The 26742-nt window shown below is 30.9% G+C and overlaps 1 protein-coding gene across 1 annotated transcript in view; it reads left to right on the top strand.

The window, feature by feature from the left end:
• Positions 1 to 3950: 3950 nt before the first annotated feature.
• LOC130901946 (FMRFamide-related peptides) overlaps positions 3951 to 26742 on the top strand; it is a 57906-nt gene continuing 35114 nt past the window's right edge. The window contains exon 1 of the mRNA XM_057813661.1: positions 3951 to 4066. The gene's annotated coding sequence lies outside the window, so the exon portion shown is untranslated. The remainder of the gene's footprint in view (positions 4067 to 26742) is intronic.

The following is a 26742-nucleotide window of genomic DNA, read 5'->3' as shown; positions in this document are numbered from 1 at the left end:
TATTAATATTCTGATAAAGATATTTTTTTCTGATTATTGTGATCTATTTAGTAGAAATACGAGATTTGTTTTAAGTATCAAGTCTACCTTTTTTAGTATGTAGACTAAAATATTTCGAAGTAGTCAGCCGCAGGCACAAAGCTGTGTCCATTTTTCTGTGACTGCATTACACATCTTAATATTTCGACGTAGTATTTTTCATTGATAGTATCACTTTTCGAAGCATATTGATATTGTACTCTCAACACATATGATAAACAATTTTGTCTTCACTTTGTTCCTGTTCCAAAGTGTTCTTTTGGTTTTAGCAATTCAAAACTATTACTATGAAGAATGTCGCCTTGTTGTCAATTAGTTGATCAAGTTCACAATAACGAAATGCGATGAACGAAAAACAAAAACACATACCTTTCAAGAACTATCACGTCCAGTTCGTAACTGTACCCTAAAACAAATTCGTGACGCCTGTTTCCTACAGAATATGTTTCGCAGTAAAGATATATTACTAGATTCGAAATTGGTCGGATTAACCTCGTATATTTCTTTTACTATTCAAATTCCTTCTTATATACCTCAACTTTATTTCTAATTATTTACCAAATTCAATTAAAATAAGGTATAGATTTTGATAGATCTGTAAATAAGATGGAGAAAATCCTTGACCAAACTATTCCTTGATTAAAGTATCTTACCACCTGCTTGCAGTCATCTCAGGTTACACTTTCCTTTAAGGCTGAACTGAAATTGCATCTCCGAAGTTCATTTAGGATGAATTAATCCAAACACAAGCTTAATCTGATATTAACGAAGTTTATATACTCGCATTTATTAAAGGATGATTCCAATATATTTTCATAATGATATCATATTTGAACATTTCATTAATGTTAGGTTAAATAGATATATTTGAATAGCCATCAGATATATACCTAAATTTTAATCAATTTCCTTAAATATAAGAATAGAAGCAATATGAAGTGATTATATACTGAATGATTGATGTTTATTGGGACAAATTATGGCATAGGTATATTCTACAATAACTGGAGAACGTTCAACTTTTCTTGAGAGTTTGCAGCTTTATAGCAAAAGACTGAAAGGGTATGTACATATATTTACCATCAGAAAATCCAATATAAAAAACGATCCATTGTTCGGGGAAAACAACAACGTTTACGACCAATCTAATGCTTTTTTTGTTGAGATAAATACCAGGTGTTGCTCATTTATCTCATAACAATTCAACTGATAATCTGTATTACAAAAATTTCTCTTTATTTTTCCGAACACTGTAGAATGTTCAAATGTTGGCGAACGAACGAAGAATTTAGAAAAAAGGCTTTACCATATATCGCACTCCTATTTCAATAGTAACCTAAAATAATTTGAAATTGACATTTTCCGTCCAATGTATTTTTTGAAATGAAGTTCCCAAGATTTAATAGTGACATATCATTATTACTACCAGTTTCTGCGTGAGGCGCGAAGTGTCACTATCACAATGAGTTACTCTCGACTGTATGCTCTATGAACATCATACGCTAAATGGCAGACTTTACCCGAATAGTTAGAACACCAACGACGGCGGCGAAAATTTTTCATTATTCATATAACAGAGTATTGGTCTGAGATTTCATACATTAAGCGTATATGTTTAGATAGGTACTAGCTTATTTCTAACGTTGCATCCACATCGATACAACTGACCGAAAACGTTAATTCCAGAAAATGGGACTTCTGTATTCGTTTGAGTACAAGAAATTTTCAAGTACTGTACCTACTCTGTTTTTATAGTATTACAACGTTCAACCAACTCAGATTTAACTCTCCTGAGTCTTCTGGCCAGATTAACAGTCGATAAGTTAGATTGCCTTGACATTTATGTGGCTCTTGGCTAATTTTTCCTGTAGTCTGGCAAATATTGTCCCTTTCCGAGTCCCGGTGGAGGTTACTGTTTCAATAATAATCAACAATGCTTCTCAGAACTTTGTTTTGATACCCTTGGATTATTCTCATGCGATTCTTTTGGCACAACTCCACAGCTAGATACTAATATATATATATATATATATATATATATATATATATATATATATATATATAAAGAAGTGAATGAATGGAGTGGAGCTTCACTTTCAAATTTAGTATATTCTTGTAGTGTTGACATGGACAAATTTCATTAACTGAAGTTTACAGATTTTGCCGCTTTCTCTTAGTTTTTGCTGTGATTACAATAGTATCCTCATCAAATGTGTAATAATTTGAAATTGAGTTCTTATCTTCAGTAATTGGTTCTATTATTTTAAGTGAGAATTTTTTCAAAAGTTTAGAAATTACAGATATAGTCTAGTGTATATGAAGAAACTAAATTTATTGTTTTTTTTGGTTTTGGAACCATAATAACATCTGGTATTTGCTGTATCTTTGAAACAAATTCGATCAAAAAGATGAAAAAAGTGACTTTCGCAATTGCATTGTGGAGCTCTAATTAAGTCATATCCTTTTCTCAAGATTGATATTTTCTGCAATTTCTGTTCATAATTCCTTTGGGTAGTGAGTCTAATGTCGCATTCCTCTTTTATAATATTTGTCCCAACAAGATTATCTTCATGCGGTTGGAAAGTTGTTTCAAGGTTTTCTTCAAATTTATTAGCCTTTTTCACATTGTTTAATGTCTGTGTACCATCTGTATTTTAAATAGATGGGTTGTGAGAAATTGTTCATTTAAGTCTTTTCGTGATTTTCTACGATAAATAATCAGATTTCATGTCATTTGATTATTTAGTCGCTGATATCGTTTTTTTTATTTCTCTTTTGAGTTTCTGTGTAGCAAAAAGCTTCTTTTCATATCGTGGACATCTCTGATGGTAAATTCTTCGGATTTTCTTTTTTCGGAAATAATCAAACTATTTTTTTTTGGATAATTATTACCTTTGTTTGGGAATATGATTAGATGTATTATCCCTAGCAGCTTGTTGCTTTTCATTAACAAATGATTCCAGTAAGCTTTCCAGCTGATCTTCATTCATTGGTAGGATTGTGAAGCTGATAGATTTCTCAATTTGGTGTTTGAAGCTCTGCCAATTGGTAAGTCTATTAATCTATCAATTTAAGAGAAGTTTCCTTTTGTAAGTTTATTTGTTTTATTCAACTTATCTATTGTTAACTTTTACGTAAGTTTTTTCGATCATTTAATTGGCTTTTGAACTTTTGGATCACAAATATGTAAATTAATATATTATGTTAACCTTTCTTCATAAAATACAGTGTTGAAACTTAGAAAAATAAAATTTAATATCAGTTCGATTCAAGAATAAAATATAGACATATAAATATAAAAAGTCTAAAGAGCCAGTTTTTTAACTAGAGAGATAGACGAGAACTCGTGATCAGTGAAGATAAATTTAGTGATTAGTTGATAGTGAAATTAAAATATTAATTATTTGACTATAGTGATGTCTGTAAATAAATTAGTGATAAAAAATATACCATGTGCTCAAATTTATCTCACTCATCAGGATAAATTATAGGTTGATAAAAGAAAATGAGAGTAATATATATATATATTTGAAATTGTTGATAATTCATATAATTGAAAGTGTTACTGTGTTATTATTTTAGCAAATTAAAAAAAAATTATTATATTTAATATTATTGATGTATCTCATACATTTATCACACTGTATGTACTGTAGCAGACAAAAAATAAGAAGTGTGAACTTGTTAGGCAAAAACTATCTGAAAATATCGCATTTCGAGATTTTCTAGCATGTAATTTTTTTTTGAAACCTACAAATTTTGAAATGTGATCTTCTAAATCGTGTCTAAAAGACAACAAAGAAAAAACAAAAAAAATCATGATTTACGAGAATCGCAATAGTGGGGAACCAATTGTGTGCGTTAGTGCCCTTCTCCATCTCGCACATGTAGGCGCTTTAGAGGGATAAATCGTCCGTTATCCTCGACTATCAACACGTTATCCTTCGTCCTGCGACAACTACAGCCTGTTGAATCCTCGAGCAGTTCGTTGTGTTTTGTGCCCGTGTTATAACTTCTTACTTTTCTGGTGAGTGGATATAATTCTTTATTTTTAACATTACAGCGAATGGCTTTTTGTCGCGGAAAATCTCCTCACAAACTTATGAAATTTGATATATATATATATATATATATATATATATATATATATATATATATATATATATATGATTTTTACAGAGAGTTTTGATAGTTCAGATGTTTCTTATTTGATTTTTTTACAAAATTTCTGAAAAAGCATGAAAATCTGTCAAGTAAACTTTGAAGGATCTTCTATCAAATATAGAGATTTTAATAGACTTTATATTTATAAAATTTGTAAAATACCCATAGAAGATATTCTGCACTATCCGAAAATGTTTTAAATTCAAGTTCCAATGAAAAAAGCAACGGTTATACAGTGTGTTTATGAAGTAACTCGATAATATAATATTAGATTTACGTCTTTTACAGCTACATGAAAATAACATTTCAATATATTTATGAAATTGAGCTCTTTGTATATATTTGAAATTTTATTGAATTATTATCACAAATACATCTATCAGAATCACGTCATTATACACTTACTAATTCCAATTGTTCCAAAGTTATAGTGATCATTGTTTATGTCAGAACAATAAAAAGTTTTTCTTCTATTGATTATTTCTCATTCTCATTCTCAACCAGACTTTACGTTGATCATGAAAGAAGTTATAAGATAGATCACTTTAGTGATGCATCCCAAATCGCATTCAAATTACCAAAATTGTAGTTTGAACAACTGAAATCGCATTTAAACTAGCTGATCAAAAACCTTAACCAATTATGACAAATCCTTAGAGTTATGGAAAACCTCCTACATACATTAGAAAAATTAAATTACAGCATGATGTAATTGTGCAAAATGTAAAAAAGAACAAGTTTTATACCTATAGTAACGCAAATACAAGAACTACCGGAACATGGCCATGACCAAAGAATACAATTTTGTGAAATTATCATGCAAAAGGATGTTTTACAGGTAAATTTGTCTTCGCCAATCATGCCACGTTTATGTCAAATGGTATAATTTGCCTCAAAAGTTGTAGATATGAAAGTGATACTAATCGTTGTGAATTTGGATATATAGAGCTCAAATTTCATTGAATGTGTTCACTATTCTTAGGAGGCAAAAAAAATATTCTGGATAAATACTTATAAAGACAGCTTAGCAAATAAAGTAGGCGTTGACTGAGAATGGTATTATTTGATTCTTGTTATTTGGCAATTATGAAATTTTCTAAATATAAACATTTTGTAAGAATGTAAATAGCCAGACAAACACATTACAATACCTGTCGACGTGTTGAGGTATTTCGATTGACAGAAAGTCAGGATCGGGGAGAAAAGCGAAAAAAAAATGCTAAAAAAGAAGATAGAATCGGCCCATGGAAACTTTGGGGTCAATATACGACAATTTGGCGGAAAATTCAATGTCGATAAAAAATATGTGATCAACATCATAAAGGAACAGAATATAGTTTGAAAATTGAGAAAATCAAATCCCAAAAATTCTGAGCCTCAAATCAAAACTTATAAGTCTTAGTGACAACGAGTTTTCGCACTCTAAAGGTTTGGAAATCATAATAGACAAAGAATCATACTTAACTTTTGACAGAGGTGAAATGGTGAATATAATCCACAAAACATATGAAAAAGATTGTGAGGTCCAGATTAATGCAGTTTTTTGTCAGATATTGCAAAGGGAGGTGCGCGAGCTTTTTCACAGTTGAATATTCCTTTTATTGAAAAGTCTATTTGAAACGAAACGTCAAAACGACTTCAATTATTGACTAAATTGTTTTATTTTATTTTTCGACTGCATCTAAATTTTTTAGCATACAATTGAATAAGGCATTAGAAAAATAAGAACAAGTTTAAAAATAGGTTTAGGGTTAGATAATGAATAGATAATAATAATGAATAGCTGAGAAAAAAGGGGGCATTGCATTGATTGAACAACAAGAAAAGTAAAACCAATTAAGTGAAAACGCAAAAGAAATAGTAAAACAGATGAAAATATCATACACAGAATCGATAAAAATATAGGAAAAAAAACAACAATAAGATAGATGAGGCAATTCAAGGCAAAGAAGACACACCAGTGTAAAAGCAGAGACATAGAATATTGAATTAATGAGTAGAGAAACTCTCCTCAATCATTAAACTAAATCAATTTTACGAATGTTATTAATGATACCAAAAACAACAATTAGGAAAAAGATTAGGAAAAGTAGTGTCAACTTCTACCGCTTAATTTGTAATTGTTTTGCATGAATTTTACAATGTAATTGTTGAAATACGAATGAATTTTTTTATTAATTATCATCTGATGAATAACTGAGTTATTTTTACTGAATTATAACAATTCATTTGATAAATTGTATTCATTTGTATAGTTTTGGAATTTGATTAATAGAATCTTGCACCAGATGCTTCGAATTCTTTCATTTTTTTGATTATAAAATGTTACTTTATCCACTCTATCCATCAAAGTATAGGAAAGATGAATGGAAGAGGAGAAATTCACTGTGAAAATATTTTCAGTCTGAAGGGATTATGAATGATTCGTCTATGTATTACGATGTTTTTGATGTAAATAACTGTGAGCGGTAATACATGTGGTATGATTTTCATTTTTCTTCACTTCCTTTTACTAGCTTTGACTAAAGTCAAATGTTCATTGAAGATTTTCATGAGGGAATTTCATAACGACATTTTGTTCTGTGAATGGAGTTAATTCACTGACATACTTTTTTGTAAATTTTCTACATCGACGCCCTAATTGCTAAGGATGCTTTTTTGTGAGTTTATCAACAACTTTTTCAATTTCTTTAATTGTTCTTCAACTTCTAAGAATTCACTTCTAAAACAAACTTTTGTTGTTCAGTTATTAATAAAGGTTGTAAATTACAAAAATGCTCACTATGTTCTAGAAATTTGGTATATTTTCTCGTATTTCTAATTGGGTTATTTTCTTAACATATGTGCTGTTTATGATCAATGGAGATATCCCTTCGAAAATAACTAGGTTACTTTTTCATATTTTAATCAAATTACAAGTTTATGCATTCATAGTCTAAAGAACTCACTTTTGAGAAATATTTCAATTGTTTCGGTTGCGTGTAAGCACCAGACAATTACTTTTCATAGTAAACTTTCTGTTCTTACAAATGCTGCTGACCGGAAGCTTTTATCCCTATCGGATTTCGGAAGATCTTGCTTGAACCGCCCACTACGAGTGTTTTTTTCACTAAGCCGGTGTGGTGAGATATACTTTGTAATGTCGGGTGTAGTAGTTCCATTCCAAGCCTGATGATGTATTGAGATTTAGTGCTTTGCGTGATAAAAATAAGTTTTTCTTGCTAGTCAGTTTTTCTCGAAGATAACATAAATAAAAACTCCTAAATCTGAGTATTTGTATGAATAAACGAAAATAAGTTTTATACGAACCAAACCTCGCAAACAAGAATCTCAGTTCCTTATTATTGCACAGTAGTTTTATGATTTTGTGCACTCCTATTAATTTATGTATCAATTATTCAATAGCTTTTGAGGAACTAGTAGTTTCTCTGAATAAACAACATAATAATTCATCATATTAACTAGAAAGAGATTCCTTGAATTATTTAAGAATTGAATACCAACGTGGCCCTGTATTTTTGTGAATGCAAATCAACATGCTACTAATAATTAAAATTCCAAGATACTTTTATCCTATTTACTAGATTTGAAACTGAGCAAGATCATTCGTGTGAATGTTATGCGAGATCCCATTTATGATTCTAGGTAACTTTGTTACTTGAAATTCATTAAGGTGTAAAGAGATGCGAAATTTATGTTGTTATAGGAAGCTTATTTTAAAGAATTACTCTATGGAGATTATGCTCCAATCTAGAAAATTTACTTCAAAAATCACTTTCTAACTTTCAAAAAAATTCACTATCAAACTACTATAGGTTTGAAGAAATTAATTAATGAAATTATTTAGGATAAATATTTTTCAATCTACATGTGTTTATTTTAAGAATTAGTAAGTTTCTCTGAAATTTATTAAGATACAAAGATGTAGTAGTATTTCGTTTGTGTTCATTCTCATGCCGTTTTCTTCACAACTTCAATCAATACGTGAAGTATTTTCTATATTTGCCAAAAAGGTCATATTAATGGCTAGCAAGCAAATATTATAATGGTTGACTTCTTCTATTACACTCAATCGTTATTCATAGCATTTATATCACCCACTTTTTTGGCACTTGAGTCATCAATAAAATCATTATAACTCGTAATCGTGAAATCGTATAAATAACGTGTAGGCTTCTATCATATCTTTCACTATTTCAATTTTCTACTTTGTGTGAAAGAGAGATAAAAATTGCATGGAATCATGTATAACACTTTCCAGAATTTATATACGAGGATGGTCCTAGAAGTTCCTGGCCCAACAAAACAAAATAAGAATAGTCAAGCCCCTCAAGGTAGCCACTAACTGCCTCTTCATTGGGCGAAAAGCTTTGACCACCGAGCAAATTTCCAATGTCTGAAAAGAGAAAAATCTGGCGAATAGAGTGCATGTGGTAGCAAACAAACAAAATTTTCTATGAGATTTTTTCGAACATAACTCTGTAAGCATATAATTGTACTGTTCGTCAGACTCATCTTTTAGAAATTGTTGAATTTATTCAGGAGTCATTCTTGATATTATTGTCCTTTCTAGTATGTAATTTTGAATGGTGTTGCGCGTTCATGACTCAAAATAAAACTGTCCAAGAGTTTTTTGAAATGCCAACGTTTTGATCTTTTATTTGATTTGTGAGATCAGAAGCTTGAATTATAATTTAGCATATATTTTTAGCCTTGATAAAGATCAAAAAAAAGATCGAAACTTTGGGATTCTAAAAACCTCATTGAAAGTTTCATTTTGAGTCCTCTACCCACAATACCATTCGAAATTTCTCCGTGTGTTTAGTGTTTTGACTATTTTGAATCATAATTTTTTTGATTCACTTTTCCAAAATGCGCTCTATACTCGTCAGCAACGACTACTATAACCATAATGCTAATGTTTTCTTGATAACTAATCAAATTAAGCTAATAGAGAATTTTTTAGTAAAAGGAACGATCTAATATTTTGTCTTGATGTGCTTGTTAGCAAATTATTACATCAGATGCTTTTCAAACAATATCTTCATCTGTATTTTCGAATCCTTTTATTCCGTGTCAATATGACACGTAACAATTCATGGTTCACTTGAGTTGTAATAATAACACTGAGCTAGAAAGTCTTCATTTTGAGCGTGATTAAAAATGTGGAATATTTCATAATATCCATTTCAAAATATGTATTTATTTGTTCTATTTCAACTACTTTGGAACATATTTTCCCTGCATATAGGGGTGATGTACAGATCTGTTAAATTGACGCTGAAGGAGCTGTGTGTCAGCAAAACGTGCCCAAAGACATTGTTGAAGTTATAAAAATAAATTTGAAATCTATACATCACTCCAAGTATAAATTGACAAATAACCTGTATGGATATATACACGGGTCAAAATTCAAATCTTGAGGCCCAAAATTTGCGTATTGGTCCGCTTGCTCAAATCATAATAAATCTTATATTATTTGTATATAATCAAACATTGACTCCATTATTTTATGTCACTTTTGGAAAGACCACTACCCAGCAGATTATTTATAGTTGACCACGTAAATTAAGAGTTTTTCGATAACTTTGCAGAATGAAACATTTTAGAGAACAAATGACACCAAGAGCCGATAGTGTTTATTAAGAAAAAATGAATAGAACCAGAGACATTTTGAGTATGTATTTTTGTTGGTTGTGGATAAAATATTAACAAATAACAATGGTAAAAGAAGTGATAAGTGTCAATTGAGTGGATAGTTCCACTGAAACTACAGATTATACAAGTTAATTACCACTTAAATATCCTCATCCAATCTTATTTTAACGGAATTTCGCTTATATCTATAACCCTCAATCCCTTACCTAACTCAACGTCACATTAACTAACCATAGCAAAAAACTCGATTTGTGATCTTACCATCTTAGTACAGAAATACGAAACTCTAAGCTAGTTGTCTATTGAAATTGAATATTCAATTTTATTATCATGAGTCTACTGGAAAGCGTACATATATGGTTTTGAATTCTACTCACAGAGAGCAATACCCTGCAATGTAATCGAAAAATGACACTCTTACAAATAAAAGTCTCTACAGCTTTAGAATTTCGAGAATTGAATTATATTCTTATTGAAGGCTAATTTCAAAATCTAACATTTAGAAATTTAAATACTATGATAATTCATATTATCTCTTGTCACGATGGCGCCAAGATAGTCCGCTCTAAGTACGGATTAAGATATGTCTGTATCAACTTACTTTTAATCAATTTTCACTTCTTTTTTTTAATATAATTCAAATTGGAAATTAAAATTGAGAAATGATTTCGAAATTTGATATATAGACTTAGAAGTTTATTCTAAACACCTTTTTTCATATTTTTCACATAAAAGAAACCCGAAAAATAGGTTTTTTGGAAAATTTTCGACGCATACTTTTTTTTTCAAAGCCTAAATTATGTTAGAAATTAGTCTTTGTCAACAAAATGATATCGTACAAGAGTCGTTCCAATTATCTGGAGAGACATTATATATGAAGTTATGAATCACTTGTACAAAGTACTATAAGGTTCTTGTGAATATTTCAGATAAGAAAAAATTACATAATACGAGATACACATTATACGTCTCTATTTTCATCTATTCTTTACATTTATACAAGATTCAATTTAAAGCATTTTTAAAAGACGTCTTTTCCAACGGGATTTAACTTTTTCTGATTGGATTTTTCTTAGTTTGAATTGTTCGTGTCGAGGGATCAAACTGATCAAGTTTTTTCCGCGTTTTTCGGTGTTACGATGTTGTTGATTTAAAATAAAGTAAAATAACAGTCATCTAGTTTTATATTCCTCTCAAATACTTACTATGAAGTTGGTCAAAAATAATTTAATACATAGTGGGAATCTTCTAAACCTTAAAGTTATTGGAAGGTTATTAATAAGAATTATCGAAATGGAGATAACAGGATATAAACAAAAGAGATACAAAAATCCTAAAGCTTTATCCACAGTTCCTGGAATGACTAGTAAAGAATATGTTCTTGATATAGCGTTTGCTAAATAAAATAACACACTTAAGATAAACTAATTGCTCGTATAAAAGAAAATGAGTAACTTTTCCCAACCTATGAACTCAGTGAATTCATAAACGTCGGTTGTACTAACCATCTACGTTCTTATCGAAGCTAATATTTGACAAACTGTACAAATTATGTTCATTATTTTATATCTCTCGCTATCTCATATTCATAACACTATAATCAAAATCCATATCTACCATATATTCATTTCTGTTTTTAAAAGTTTTTGTGACGGTTTACTATTGTCAACAATATTTATTCACTCATTCCACGGCTTGACAGCCCATGGATGATGTTGGCCTCCTTTTTCACACAACTCTATTTCGTTCAGTCCTTGACCTTGTTTTTCCAAATTTCAACTTACATTCTCTTCAGTGCTGCTCTACCCCATCTAAGGACCTTTTTTGAGGCATCCAATCTCTCTTTTTCCTTCCACTCTTCCTCTATAGATCTTCTTTCTTACTATTTTTTCATTCCTTCGCTCCAGATGTCGAAGCCTCGATATGATAACGTGAAATATGTAACTGTGGGTATTAGTTTCCAAATTGAAGATATCAGCTCAGATACTGATAATGAGATGAAAACTATTTCTCCATGGGGAAGAAAATAGACTTGGAATTCGGAATAAAAATGTTTCTAGTGCTAAACGACAATTAGATTATTTCAGTTTGTAGCTGTATATCATAATAAAGTAACACATTTCAAATGATTATTTCAACTCTTGGTAAGAATACTTACGTATTTTATTTTCAACACGTCTCCTTCTTCTCTTCTTCCGTGAGAATGTATTAGATTATAATAAGCCTTGAAAGAATCAAATATATTGTGAAGAAGTTGATAATATAGACCACAATTTATAAAATTTAAATCCATGATACCTCTAAATATTATCTTTTTGTTTTGTACAGCAAAATATCTCGATTTTAAATACAATAAAAAATGTCTAGCAAGTTATATCTGCTTTGAAATTCTTCAAGCTTGTATATGTCCCGTTGGAACATCCCTAATCATTACTAATCGTATCAAGATTTTTTATATTTCAAATTTACACTGAAACTCGATTGTCAGACCAGCTTACATTTTTTTTGATCTTATAAACCTAAAAACAATGAATTACTGACATCTCTCAATGGGTTTTCTTAATAGTACTTTGACATTAATTACATTTAGAACGTAGTACAAATGCATTATACTGCACTTTATTGACGTCTTGGGGCTGGCAGCTTTCCCTCATGCCTTCTTGCTTCTCTTTTGATTTCTTCTGTTATAGTAAGGTCTCTAATAGCTCTGTCACTACTCCGAATTTACCATGGTGCATTTACGATCTTTCGAACAACGTTTTGAAATTTTAGAATTGTGGTAATATGTTTTTTTGTGCACCCCTATAAGTGAAGGTCATGGATCTATAAGGAATTCAATATTTGTATACCAATAAATAATTGTGTACAGATAACTGTGATTTTCCACCTAAAAGTCAATACATCTTTTTGTATTTGATATCTGGCTTTGCTCTTCTGTTCTTTCCTTGACCTAATTACATGAATTTTCAGAATATTTTTTTATTCATCTTAAATAGGATTTTGGTCCATTTTTGCTAGTGAAGTTTCTGTTAAAAGTCTTTTCTCATTGGATTATCTATTTCTATTACCCATGTATTAATATTTGGAGTATCATCTGTAAAGGTAGCTGTATTTTTGGGTTGTTGAAAGTAATACCACTAATTGTCTTACATTCATCTTCCCGTTTTATATGGAACAGACTTCCAGATAATTGAGATAAAGTTACGAATTCGACCACAACATTGACTATGAAGTCGGTCCTGTTTGTTATTCCACTTGACTCGAATATTTGGTGGACACGTCGGGTGTGGATTCTGTGAGAGTGTTTTCAAATAAACAACGGAAATTTGTTTATATTGTGTTTTAGAATCGAATTCTAGGAAGGCCTTTTTGTTTATTTGTTTGTTCACTTTCTAGAAGTATCCAAGAAATTCTTTTTGTGTAAATACTGGCTTATTTATCAGCTAGAAGTCAGTAAATGATCTGATGTCATCCTGAATAGTAAATAGTTTAAGTGTACTTAGTGTGAGCGTACAAATAAATTGAGTAAGTAAGTTATAAGTGTGTGTATAAATACCCGCACTGTTGAGAATCAGTTTGAATAAATTAGAAAAAGCTTTACAATAATTGTAGATTAGCCCGGCAGGTCAGATTTTGTCAAATGCTTGGGCTATATTCCAAAATACGGTTGAACATATCGTTTCGTCATCAAATAACCCTTCAATATCTACCTCAATTCTTTCTCTTCAAATTGGAAATGGTATCTTGGATTGTAAAAAATAATGGGCAACAGTGAGATAGGTCTGTCTGTCGTCCATTTGTTTTTTGATAGGTCTTATAGCTGCATTTATAAAGTATGTCAGCTTTTGTATAGCTTTCTCAGATAGTCTATGAGGATTTTTTTCTGGTATAAGATGATTTCTTGCAACTAATATTCTCTTCGATCTCTTTAGCTATTTCCTTCAGTCTTTCTTGTCTCATATCTGCTGATTGAAAATAGACAAAGAGAATTGCATATAGAATTAGTTTTTAACGCTCAATCTTCGAATGCTCCTTTCATGTAGTTAACTTGCTATTCCGCATATCCAGCTCTGTGGTTTTATGGAAATCCTTTCAATTTGTTGTGTAATTTCAGCAGCTTATAAATTTACGTGTTTACGATTTTGCGAATATTCTTTGTTCAAGTTTTGAAATTTTCAGGACTATTTTAATAGCGCATGCCTCAAATTCGATTGTCCACAAATTCTCCTTTTAGTCTTGTATGCACAGTACTTTTCAGTAGATCTTCTTGTTAGACATCAAAAGAAAACACAATATTTTGACGGGGACGGAGATGCACGCCATCTCACGGCGCCGGTTATAACTTAATGTAGGAGCAACTATAAATGATGGTGATGGTTCATCTAATGGGTGACCATCGTACCACGTTCGAGATGTTTCCGGAAAAATATTGCTAAACACTCTGAGAGCTTCTTCTAACAAGTTCTAGAATATCATAAAAGTAAATATAAGGGAGAAGCTCACAATAGGCGAGTTGTTGAATATTGAAGTTATACATATATACATATGTTTTTCGATACTTTATTATACTAAAATCTGATAATTGATTAGAAAGTTTATTTTCTTTTAAAAGGCGAGTTTTCTCATATTTTATCGGAACGAGAGGATAGGATAAAGAAGAGGAATGTTTTGATATTTCTTTCTTTAACATGGAAATGCCTCCAAAGAACTCACGAAAAGGAAGGTATTTCAGAAAAGTCTGATAGATGAAACTTATTATACAGATATATATTCCTTTGATAAAAATAGTTTCTATCAATGTTTCCTCAAAATAAAACTGCTTCTTTACTAATAAATGATTATATCAAAAATCTATGGCTATTGCTTTATTGGAGAATTCAGTATTCGGAAATTTGGAATTCATTGAGTATCACTACGGCTATTTCAAATATCAAATCGGTTTTTTCTTCGTAGAGTGTGTAATAAAAAGGTGAAAAGCAATTATCTTTGGAGTAATTCTCTATTATCAAACTGAAGAAAATAGTGAAGTGCTTATAAAATTGTTGTTGTTCTTCTTGAACGTCTTTGAAAAAGTATTATTATAACAAAGTTATGATCGAAGAATAGTTGCCATAACATTTCGCATTTTGTAGAGATTCTCTAGCAACGCATCGAGACGATAAGGTACAATCATCAAACCTATCAACTGAAACAAGTTTCAACTACAAATATTAATAAGCATATTGAGCATATTGAGGTTTAAATCTCATTTGCAGACAGAATCGATTGACTAATTTTCTGGTACAATGACTAGCCGTATTGTTTTGAGATATTGGCGGGGGCGACCTGTTGCATCCACCAGAATATGAACGATTGCGGGCGCCCGAAATTAAACATTACACATATTATGGGGATTGATTACTATTAATTAAAATGAATTGACGAATGTTTAGAGTAGGTTTGAGGTTCAATAATCAATTATTGAAACATAAAAAATATATTGACTTTCATAAAAATTGTAAATTTTTCATAATATATACTAGGGCTTTGCTAAAATTATGATCGGGTTAATCCGACCATGATCTGAATGATCGTAAAATAATCCGGATCACGTTCATTGTTGTTCGGAGGCTGATAAAAGTAATCATTACTAGAAAATTAATGGGTGAATGTGATCAGCAATTCCTAAACTTTTTATAACTACTCAATAAAAATTATTTAACATTCAGGATCTGGTATAAAACTAAATAAATATAATTGATAAATTTATGCAAGAAAACAGTAGATTTGACTCAGGTTCTAAATAATCGAAAAGAGCTAATATAGCATTAAGGATTATATCACGGAACATTAACTTTTAAACAGTCTGCGAGGTCAGCCATTAATTGTCTAACCTCTTACAAAAGTGATAACAAATTTTACCCTGACAGATGCTTGCTTGCCTCACACGTTTTCTATGAAAGTCATTCTTTGATATATGAATCTGCCAAAGTTTTTATAAATGAAAACAAATTGAAGAATCGAGAATTGTGGTGCTTCCAAATCTTCTTTTTTTAATAAACATTGAATTTATTGGATTCAAAAATCAATATTCAAATTGACACCTGACGTAAATATAAAGCTTTGTTGGTTCTTGTTACTCTTTAAATGGTCGCTATGAATGTCAGTGAATTATCATTAGTTGGATAATCAAAGACAAGAAGTTGTCTTATAAGTTAGATTGCGACATAAAATTTTTAAGGTTAGTTTAGGTTAGGTCGTTATGAATGAAGCTGAATGTTATACGTTATGTAAATTTAGTTGATTACAGATGATTTCTCATAGTTTGCTGTTCAAATTAATTTTTAAGTAGTTCTAGTTTTTTCTAAAAGCAAGCATTTTGTAGTTGTTTTCAGTGATCAATATTTTGCCAGAGTCATAATTTTTAGAATAACCTTCATTGGAAACGTGCCAGGCAATCGAGCATATGTCAGGATATGATTGGATGTCACTTTTGTGAGAGGTTATACGATTGTGATTGACCTCTTAAATTGAGCAGGAAGCAACAAAACTAAATATTCATAGCTCCCAAACTCTCCATATATGTAACTAATTTTTACTATTGTCAACTTCAATACATATTTTTACATTGTACTCGCAATCAATATTGGAAAGTGTACACTTTGGTGTTCGACTTCCCAAAGGATAATAGTTTTATTTCGTAGACCCTTTTATATGTTGTTCTTAAATTTACATATTGTACATAGCATTTTATGTTGAACCCCCAACCTTGAATTTCCAGTACAACATCGTTGAGCTTGCAATCTCTCTAATAATCTTATATTAAGTCTTCAGTTAATCATAGTCAAAATAGGAAATTATGATAATATATCCCATGTCAGCGTAGTCCAAATTTAAATTGAAGCATGGTCAGGAGGATGCTGGTTCTAATGAGATTGATATTAACAATATTATACGTCTGATTTCAATTTGATTAACCAAAAAAAATGGATTGACTACAATCGTGAGTATGAAATGAATTCATGTCTCTGAATAAGAGACAAGAAAATTATTTGATATAAGCACATATAACACTACAGGTGTCAGAAACAGGATAAAACTTTCTATTTGTGTTCAAATATACATTTGGCAATGAACATGATGAGAACTTACATTTGCAGTTATAAGCGCGAGTATATAGAGATTTTATCAAAATTAGTTTGTTAATGAAGAAATAAGCAACTAAAGAGAGTGGAAAATATGTTCATCAATTCAAATCCCGGACAAGATAATCTTTGATTTGAGCAAATTGCAGCTCTATTCCAGGTACACATTTTCTGTTAATTACATTAAATTAAAATATAGGTTTTAGTGCTTAGTGCTGCTTTTGATGCTGAAGTCTTGGATGCAACAGGCTAATAGATATGACAAAATTAAAGCTACAGAAATAAAACTCTAATCCTCTGGAAATTGAGAACAATTACAATAATAAATCGCTACTACAATATCTCAAAAGAAAAAAACCATAATCAAGTATTAGGGGGGAAATTTTTATAATTTCGGTTCAAATGGTTTAAAACGCGTTAGGTTCACTAGACTAATCCAGATATTGGAACATAGCTCATCTTAATAATCCTCTAAATCAATGAAAAATTTTCTATTCTCATCACACCTCGAATATGGAGGTTATGCTATGACTGTGACGAGATAGAGTTAACTTCTCTATAGTCACAATTTGAAGTTATTGGTCTCGAACTATAGCTCACAGAATTGAATAAAATATTGATCCAAATGCACCAAGACGCTTTGAAAGCAATGGTTTGTAGCTAAGGAGAGCTTTATCCTTCCAATAATATTCCACCACTCACTAAACAGCTGCAACGATTAATTTGGGTTACAAAATATTCGTAGTAGAAATTATTTATAAAAATGAGCACACATTGAATTTCTCGACAAACAGTAACATTTGACATGACATTTCGAAGAACTTACTCCATACCAGCATTCAGCGATTGGAGAAATAGAACGCGGTACCCTTCATTAATATTATTTTTGAATTTATTCAACAAAAGACTATATCATTGCTCCAGAGCCATGTATATAATTTTATTTAGATATATACATAAATACAAAGTAAACCACTTGATATCATGACACAATACAAAAATATCGACTAATAGCATAATATTTATTTTTCGCAACAAAAAGATGCTTTTTGGTTTTGTGAAACAATGTTTTGGAAATAATGAAAACCGAATCATCGTAAAGTCATATGCTGAATGTTCTTTGGTTGTGGAAGACACAAACTCACGATAAATTATGTTTCTTTTGAGTTCAGTTTACTTTATTAAGTTATTACATAATTTCGTAGCGATGTTGATTTTCGGTTCATTTTCAATGCACAAAGCTGATATTCTTTTACAACACAGATTTTAAAGCAAAAAAAATATGCTGGTTCTCATTTATTTTTTTGTTGTGTTTTCTGCACTCTTGTTTACTGATTGAGTGCATCGTAGAATATTTTTATAAGCAACAAAACCTTGTACAAACGCAAAAAGGAATAACTATTTTGAGATTGTGAAGTTTAACTTTTAAATTAAGATAGAGGATGAATTAATTCAACAATTTGAATCACTAACCTAGCCAACATACCCATAAATTTGGATTTTTAAGTAACAAATGCACAAATGCACAAATGATGCTATATTCTCCCTTCTTAATAATATCTACTCTAGCCTAAACAGCCATCACTCCACTGCAACAACTTTTTGATATTTTTCTAAGTTTTTCGATTGTGTTTATCATAATATTTTAATCAGAAAATTGCGCTACCTCGATTTCAGGGGAACAACTCTCGCATGATTTGAGTCGTACCTTACCAACAGAAGTCAGTTTGTAACGTTGATACAACGATGTCTTCTTGTAAGCCGATAGAAAGTGAAGTGCCCCAAGGCTCAGTACTAGACCTTATTTTGTTTCGTTTTGATTATAAACGACATCACATATCTAGACATAAGAGGTAAAATAAATCTACTTGCAGACGTCACTAGTTTCTCTTGGAGCAATCCTGATCTAACGGCACTTCATAAGACCATAACTAGTGTCCTAATCACCATTAAATTATGGTGCGGTTCTAATGTTCTCTGTCTTCAACCAAAATGTTATCATATAAAAATACATTGCAGCCTTTTTTATTGATTACACCACCATTGACGTAGTTGAATCTGTAAAATTTTAGCGCTGTTGGTGGACAATTCCTTGAAATGGGATTTACATATTGCCGCCTTATCTAAAAAATTAAGTTCCCCCTGCTTCGTGCCAAGATCAGTTTCCAAAGAACTGAACTTATCCACCTCCTCAACAGTCTATTATGCCCTTATTGAATCGTATCTCCGATATGCCCTTCCCTTCTCGGGTACGTGTGGTGCGACCCAATTTGAGCGAATGTTCATCTTTGCCTAATTCGTGAGCACAACACAATTTTATTAAGATCGTTAGGGACGAGGAGCACGACCTTTACCTACCTACTCCACGTTCAAAATTAGTTAAGGGCTCAACATTTTACAATGCAAAAAAAATGCACAATCACTTGTCAATTGAAATCAAATCGATATCATCTGATCCCTTATAAGTTGAGGGCATATTTATTCGAAAAAGAGTCTTCTACTCTGTAAACGACTTCTATTCTAATAATAATATTCAGTTCCGGGCATGCTGCTTACTGGTTTAATTTTTGCTGTGAACTTATATACTAATTATAACCTATAATATTGTTACTCGTGGTGGTTTTCTTCTGTATATTGAAATTGTAACAATTTTTTGACAATAAAGCATTTCACTCTCTCTATCTATAAGCACAATTAGAAGTTTTTTAAATATCTATTAACTTTAAAATAATACAATTGAGAAAGTTGAGTGTTCGAAGTCTTTGTTATTGAGTATGTAAAATACCCTTAGATTATATAGTTGCATGGACTACAGCTTTGGTCATAAAATAGTTTTCGATTCTTCTAATATTGATATTTGAAATACTATAAGAATAGAAATGACTTAAGATCGATTTTAAAAAAGTTAAATCCCGACTCGTTGACGTTAATCCTAAGAGATATTTTGTCAATTTCTTGTGACTGGGGAGAATAGGTCTACATTATGCTTTCACCATGTATATTATGGTTGGTAGTTCACATTACATTCACCTACTCTGATCCCTTAAATTTCTATGTTTTTCATAGTAATTATCGTGGCACCAATGATTGAACATATTAATTCCGAAACTTTTGAGGCTTGTTTAACTTTATAAATTGGTTCGAAGGATATTAAACAACTGATGTTTGGTGAATTTGATTTTAGAATTAATATGATAAATATCGTAAACTACGTCATAAATGGAATTTGAATTTTATCATACAATATGGGACTAAAATTTGGAATAAATACCTCGAATTGTATATATTATAATTTTATGATTAACAAGCGATTTAGGTGTTTGAAAAATATGGTATTGTTATGATTTTTAATAGTCAACAAATGCTTTAGAGTAAAACATATTGATTTATAATACAATTAGTTATTTTGGAGAGATTTTTAAGTATTGTTTTTTAACTGATATACTTACCTAGAATTGAAATTTTAAAATTGATATGTGGATAAGAACGCAAATGATGATCACTCAAAGTACTGTCTATAAAATAGGAAGAAATTTTAGAGAAAAATGAGTACATATTGATAAAATGTCACTATTAAAGGTTTTAAATCGAGTGTATTACTATTTGTTTGAAGAAATATATTCATCAAGAAGATATCTAATAAAGTTGTAACGCAAATTACATTTTTACAAACTGCAAGATGATCTTGATAGAAGACTGCAGTTAAGGATTAACTATACACTGTTTTCTCTCTTTCTCTTTCATTAACTTCACCTCCGGCAATTTTTCTGTAAATTTATGATTTTCCTACTGGAGGCGCCAGAAAAAAATTAAATATTACCGGTATCCTGAAATTTATATAAATATATGAAAAACAGATAATTTTAGGACAGGAAAATGCTTTAAATGAGAAATGTGAAGTATATATTAATCCAAAATCAATATTTAAAAGGCTTCATATGTTTAACCTATTCAATGAGTGCCGGCATAAGTTCTAAGTGCAGAAATAGGAAATAGGAAAGGATGAAATTTTAAAATTAGAACAATGTTTTGTTTGCTAAAAAATTTGTCGTGATCGTGATTTTAATATAGAGTAACCCGTATCTACAAAACTTTACTAAAAACGATTTAAGTCCAAATAAAAAATGCCGGTGGCAGCAGAGGCGGCTTTTCTAACTCGAAGGTCTAAATACAGAGAATGTTGATGGATTTTCTCAGAAAAATTTATTGGCGAAAAACTTAATTGAATCTAAATTTTCTATGTGGTCGGAAAAATGTCAAACGATTTGTGATAACGAAGGTGAACATCTAATTACCACAAAAAGATTGTGAGAAATCAAATTATAGGATCAAGATTATCCAATAAAAACGACTTATATTAACATGATTGCAGGTTTTCCCATTTTGAAGTAGATGGATAGGTAGAATGTTTACCAATATCTCAATCCTTCATAGGGGTATTAGAAGTAAATACTAAACGGACAAATCAGAAATAAGGTATGAATGGCGATCAATTTCGTCGCAAGTCGATAGAAATGATAAAATCAAATTTTTATCTAGGTTAAGTAGAGTCAAACAGACTATGGACGATATTATGAGCATTTTCTTGATTGAAATAACCAAATTTATTCATCCAATTTCTTTATTTTCTCATTCTTTATAATCTACTAATCATAATAATAGTGATAATGAATAGAAAATTGATGTTTGACAGTTATGTGCTAACTCCAAAAATTCATCAAAAGCTGTTATAGGTAAATGAGAACACTCTGTTTACATAATTATTATACGAGATCTGCTACTTGAGTTTTGAAATATGGCAACATTGATGTGAATATGTCAAATCTGACAATGCCATCATAAAGTTTGACATTTTTAATAGTCAACGTACTTTTGAAATATTCTTCTTGTTCAAAAAATGGAATTAAACCGTTAACATTTTCGTGCGATGATTTCCCATAACATTCGACGTGGATTAAACCAACAGCAGTGTACCAATCAACTTGCTTCGACATTTGGTGATGAATTACCATCTCGAGCCACCCGTGTTTCGCTGGTTTTCCGAAAACAGAAACTAATATTGCAAGATCAACACGGGACCACGAGACTGAGGTATATTTGGGCTTTAGTTCCACTTGCATATAATCAATATTACATGAGCATTTGGCTCTAAAAAAAATTTGTTCGCGTCGGATACCGCATAATTTGATAATCTCTCAATAAAGTTTCGGTAGATTGATGCAACGAAATTCAATCGTGTTACTTCAAAAGACGTGACATGCGACGATTCATGGATTTATCTATATGAAACCCCAACTAAACAACAATCGACTGTATGGGTTCTGTAAGAAAAGCCAAATATAAACAAAAGTTGTTCGCGCATGAATCGTTTCAAAGTAGATGGTTGCTTATTTTTTCGAAATAACCCCCTCCTCCATTAGAGCAGCGCAGAATGGTCAACTCTGAATGGTACACCAGCATTTGTTTTCCAGAAGTGTTCGTAAAAATCAGGAAAACCAATCGCAGAAGACAAATTATTTTCCATCACGACTATGCACATTAGTTCAAACAGTCAAAATATCGATTTGATGGATTTTCCGCAGTGTTTGATTTTTTTTTATTTCTGCATATCAAAAATAAATTGGCAACCCACGTAAAAAGTCGAAAGATTCGAGCATTTCACAGAAAATAAATTAAAGAGTTAGAACTATTGAATTTCAAATTCCAAACTTCCTGTGTATATAAAAAATTTGTTCATGGAAATTGTTTATTTGTCAAAATTTTTTAAAAGATTTACATGAGCAGCTTGTATAATCAATTTCTTATGAAATTTTCATTTATATCTGGTATCAGGTCTCTAAGTTTATGTAAACGTATCACCATCCATGAGAAAAATTGAAATTCGGTTTGCTATCGATGCGAAAATAATTCAATTTGCTGTTGTTCCCAAGAGAGTGAATGTAAATTACTGTAGTATACGTTACAATACATTGGTAGACTGGTTGAATTTCTTATTGAAATCGGATAGAAACATTTTCAGTCTCATATTATATAGAAAACAGCCCACACTCATATTTGTTGATCTTCATTGGACTTGCTAAAACCAGGCGATTTTTACGGGTCAAAATTTCATCATGAGTACCACTGTCATTCTTGCTCAAACTCCTGTTCACTTCATCAATTTGTTAATTTAAAATAAAGACGTTGCATCTGTAATGTATTGTAGAAGTATTGAAGCAGACTCCATTTATTCGATAGTAGGTACATTATATTTATAAAAAAGCATTAATAAAAGCGTAGCATTCTTTGTATGACATACTTAAACTAATTTTATAACCAATAGATCTAAGTCTGATACCCATTCCAGTGATAGTTCAGTTCGATTGATTACAAAAAATTATACAATGAATTAGACTTCCTTTCTGGATAATTCCTTTATGTTCTCATTTTCCTAATAGACTTGGAATCCCTCTCGACGGTAGGATGCGCTACGTATCTCCAGAATAGCTTAAATGTTAAATCTTCTAGCGTGTAACCAGATCTGGGTTCGATTCCTATACTTGGTCATCCGTATTAATTTCTCGTTACTGATAATTATCTACTGAGCAGGTCTTTCCTTTCCTCCATCTTCCATTGTCACACTTAGGTACCTAACTCGCGCATAATGGTAATACTAAAGATTAGAACTCAATCTTACTCTTCATAGTTTTTTACTAATTTTATTCCAAAACACAGAATTTGTTTAAAGATGTTATAGATAGTATATAATAGTGACATTTTAATTTTAATCTTCCGCCAAGAATTATATTTTACTTTGCATGTTTTATAGTTTTTTTTAAACTTGAATTTATTTTACTATAACTAACTCTAGCGTTTTCTCAGTGTTTTATAAATGAATTCCATTTTTTGCGTCTAAGTTCAGTTTGCTTTAATATGTAAAGATGTGTTGATGGTTGTATCTCGATTTCTCGCTGTTCAACGACTAGTTCTATCTTTTTTACTATCATGTAAAGGATGAAAAAACAAAATTAATTATTCTTGGCGAATCTGATCAGGATGATACTAATTGCATTGTCGATAGTCTTTGACAAGTGTGCGAAGTTTAAATTTTATCTGATCGCTCAATGTACGGTAAAATCGAGGCCAAAAACTCAAATACAGAACATACAAACACACAGGTGAAACTAATGAGCGCGTGTTAAAATACAAAATCAGTTTGCGTCTTCCAGCTACCGCGACGTTCCTGACAACCGTTTTCTCATGCATAATTTTTTGTAAGCAGATCACATGTTAGTGACATTAGTGTATTAAGGAATATTATCAAGACATTATCACTAAAAAGTACACCTAAAGGAGCGATTCACTTTTCTATTGCTCTTTTAACAAAATTAACAACACCAAGTATTACAATGAGACTTTGAGGTTCCGATGGAGATAAAACCAATAAAATAATGATGACGACTGATGATTTGTATTAAGTGTTCTTAATATAGTGTAAAGATATTACAAATATCCAGATGATTGATGGTTTTATCAAAGGATATCCGAAGATAAAATCTAGTTAAATACGAATCCACTTATGGTATAGATCGAGTACTGAGTAAGCTGGCAACGTGGTTTCCGTTAAAATATTTGGTAATAAAAAATTGAAAAACTAGCATGTACTGATATTAGCGCTCTCAAACTTTGGTAGCGATTAAAATTTCTTTCTCTGAAAAAAAAATAGAACTGATTGATAATGGTAACAAATAGTCTGATCCACACTCTCTACACAGCTACACGAGCGAACGAGAGTGTGGACGTTGCGTTCGTCTGGCTCCGTTTCTTGTTGATTTTTGTGAGCGCGAGTCTAAGGATGCGAGGACGTGAATCTTGAATAAATCTATAGTGTCGATGACTGGCACTTCTGCCACCTTGCTTGCTAAGACTCGTGTCAAGAGCCTCTAGGAGGCGCCTCACTGTCTGGATACAGATGGAATATTGACGGTATTGAAGAAATTGAAAAAGTGACTGGTTGGTTTTAATTTCGTATTTGTCCATTTTACAAACGAATATGATATTTCACCATAAGCTTATTGAATTACGTAACAAAAATCTATTAATTTTGTAAACTTAAACATCTTTCATTTTCGTTTGTTTTTTATGATACTGTGTATTATTTGGATACATGTTAGTTTATTTGAATCGACAATGAATAAAATTTTAGCAATGTTGCTAATCAATCACCTAACAATTGTGTTCGAAACTATGTCGATGATTTACTCCAACGAAGTACAACTTTTTCCTAAGTGTAAGAAAATCTGAGTATCTTTCATAATTTTCGATTATTTTTGTAAATCTAATAATTCCAGATGTTTTTCTGTTGAAATTTTGAGATTGAAAACATGACTCAATAATATAATCCAGTAATTTTCTTAGTAATAATTTCTCAAAACCGTAGTAGAATCATTTCATTTCCTCTACCAAATATATCTTGGAAGTATGGCATTTATAGAAATCAAACCTTACGAACCGTAGATTGTGGAAAGCCTGGATCTTTGTTTAACTTTCTTGTAGCTCTTGAGTTTATTATGATAAACTCTTGAGGTAGGAAGCTGGAAATTTTGAGTATCATGAATGAATGACAACATTGAACGACTATTTTAGTTTAAAAGAGAATCAGCTTAACTTAATTTGTGTTAAACAATGATGGACAGGATCTTTTCTGTAGTTAAATAAGTATGGTAGATATACAATAATTGCATAATACATAGAACTTCGCCTCTTGAAATGATAAATTTGACTAGATGGAAAAATTTACGTCGAAATAGACAATATAACTACGACCCTACTATTATATTACTGTTGATTATTTAATTTATAGTTTAACGAATTTATAATTTAAGTGAGTATGATTGTATCAAATGATTGAATCGAGTAATGAAATTTTGTTCCAATTATTTGGAACAGTATGATATTCAATTCCTGTACTGAGAATTTTACCAGATGGTTAACGATTTTAATATTTGTCACTCAATCAATTGCATGTTTAATTATTTTTAGTTCGAAATTATATTTTTTACGTCAATGAAAATTTTTGCAAATTTTTAAACAATTACAATGACGAAATAATTGGAAAATAATGATCCTAACCAAAATAATATATAGGTTGTTACCTGGCATAATAGAGAACCATTTGGTCAAGGATCGTTAAAGAGATAACAAAACAGATAATTATGTTTGTGAAATATTCAATCGAGAAGGCTATTGAAGTGATCACTGGAAGTCAAAAACAACGGACACATATTGCAAAGAGTGTAAGGGTGAACAGATAATGTAGCATCAGCTCTGCTGGTGCCCTGCCTTGACGGAACAACGAAGTCAAGTGTCAAGACAGTAGATTGTCTCGATGAAATAGCAGAATGAATATAAAACGTAAAAAGCTAAGCATATACGAAATAAAGATATATGACGAAGAACAGATCGAGTATACTCGACTTCAGAGAGAATACAGACTAAGCAATCACTCTTGTACGGACATGTGATGAGGTTGAAGCAGAACAGGTGGCCGAAGAAATCTTTGATGTATCAACCGCAGAATAAAAGAAAAGAAGGAAGACCCTCAAGGACCTTGAAGCAAGGAACTGAACAGACTATGAAAGACAGAAATATCCAGGAATACGAGTGGATAGATAGAAAATTGTGGTGTATGAAATACGCTTAAAATATGTATGCTATAATCTGGGATCAAGTTTTATGTACTGACTTTACCTCATATTTATATGAAATAGTTGCATGA

This window comes from Diorhabda carinulata, chromosome X, assembly GCF_026250575.1.
Source record: "Diorhabda carinulata isolate Delta chromosome X, icDioCari1.1, whole genome shotgun sequence".
Lineage (NCBI taxonomy): Eukaryota > Metazoa > Arthropoda > Insecta > Coleoptera > Chrysomelidae > Diorhabda > Diorhabda carinulata.
The sequence above is the reverse complement of the archived record's forward strand: the minus strand, read 5'-3'. Positions and strand labels throughout refer to the sequence as shown.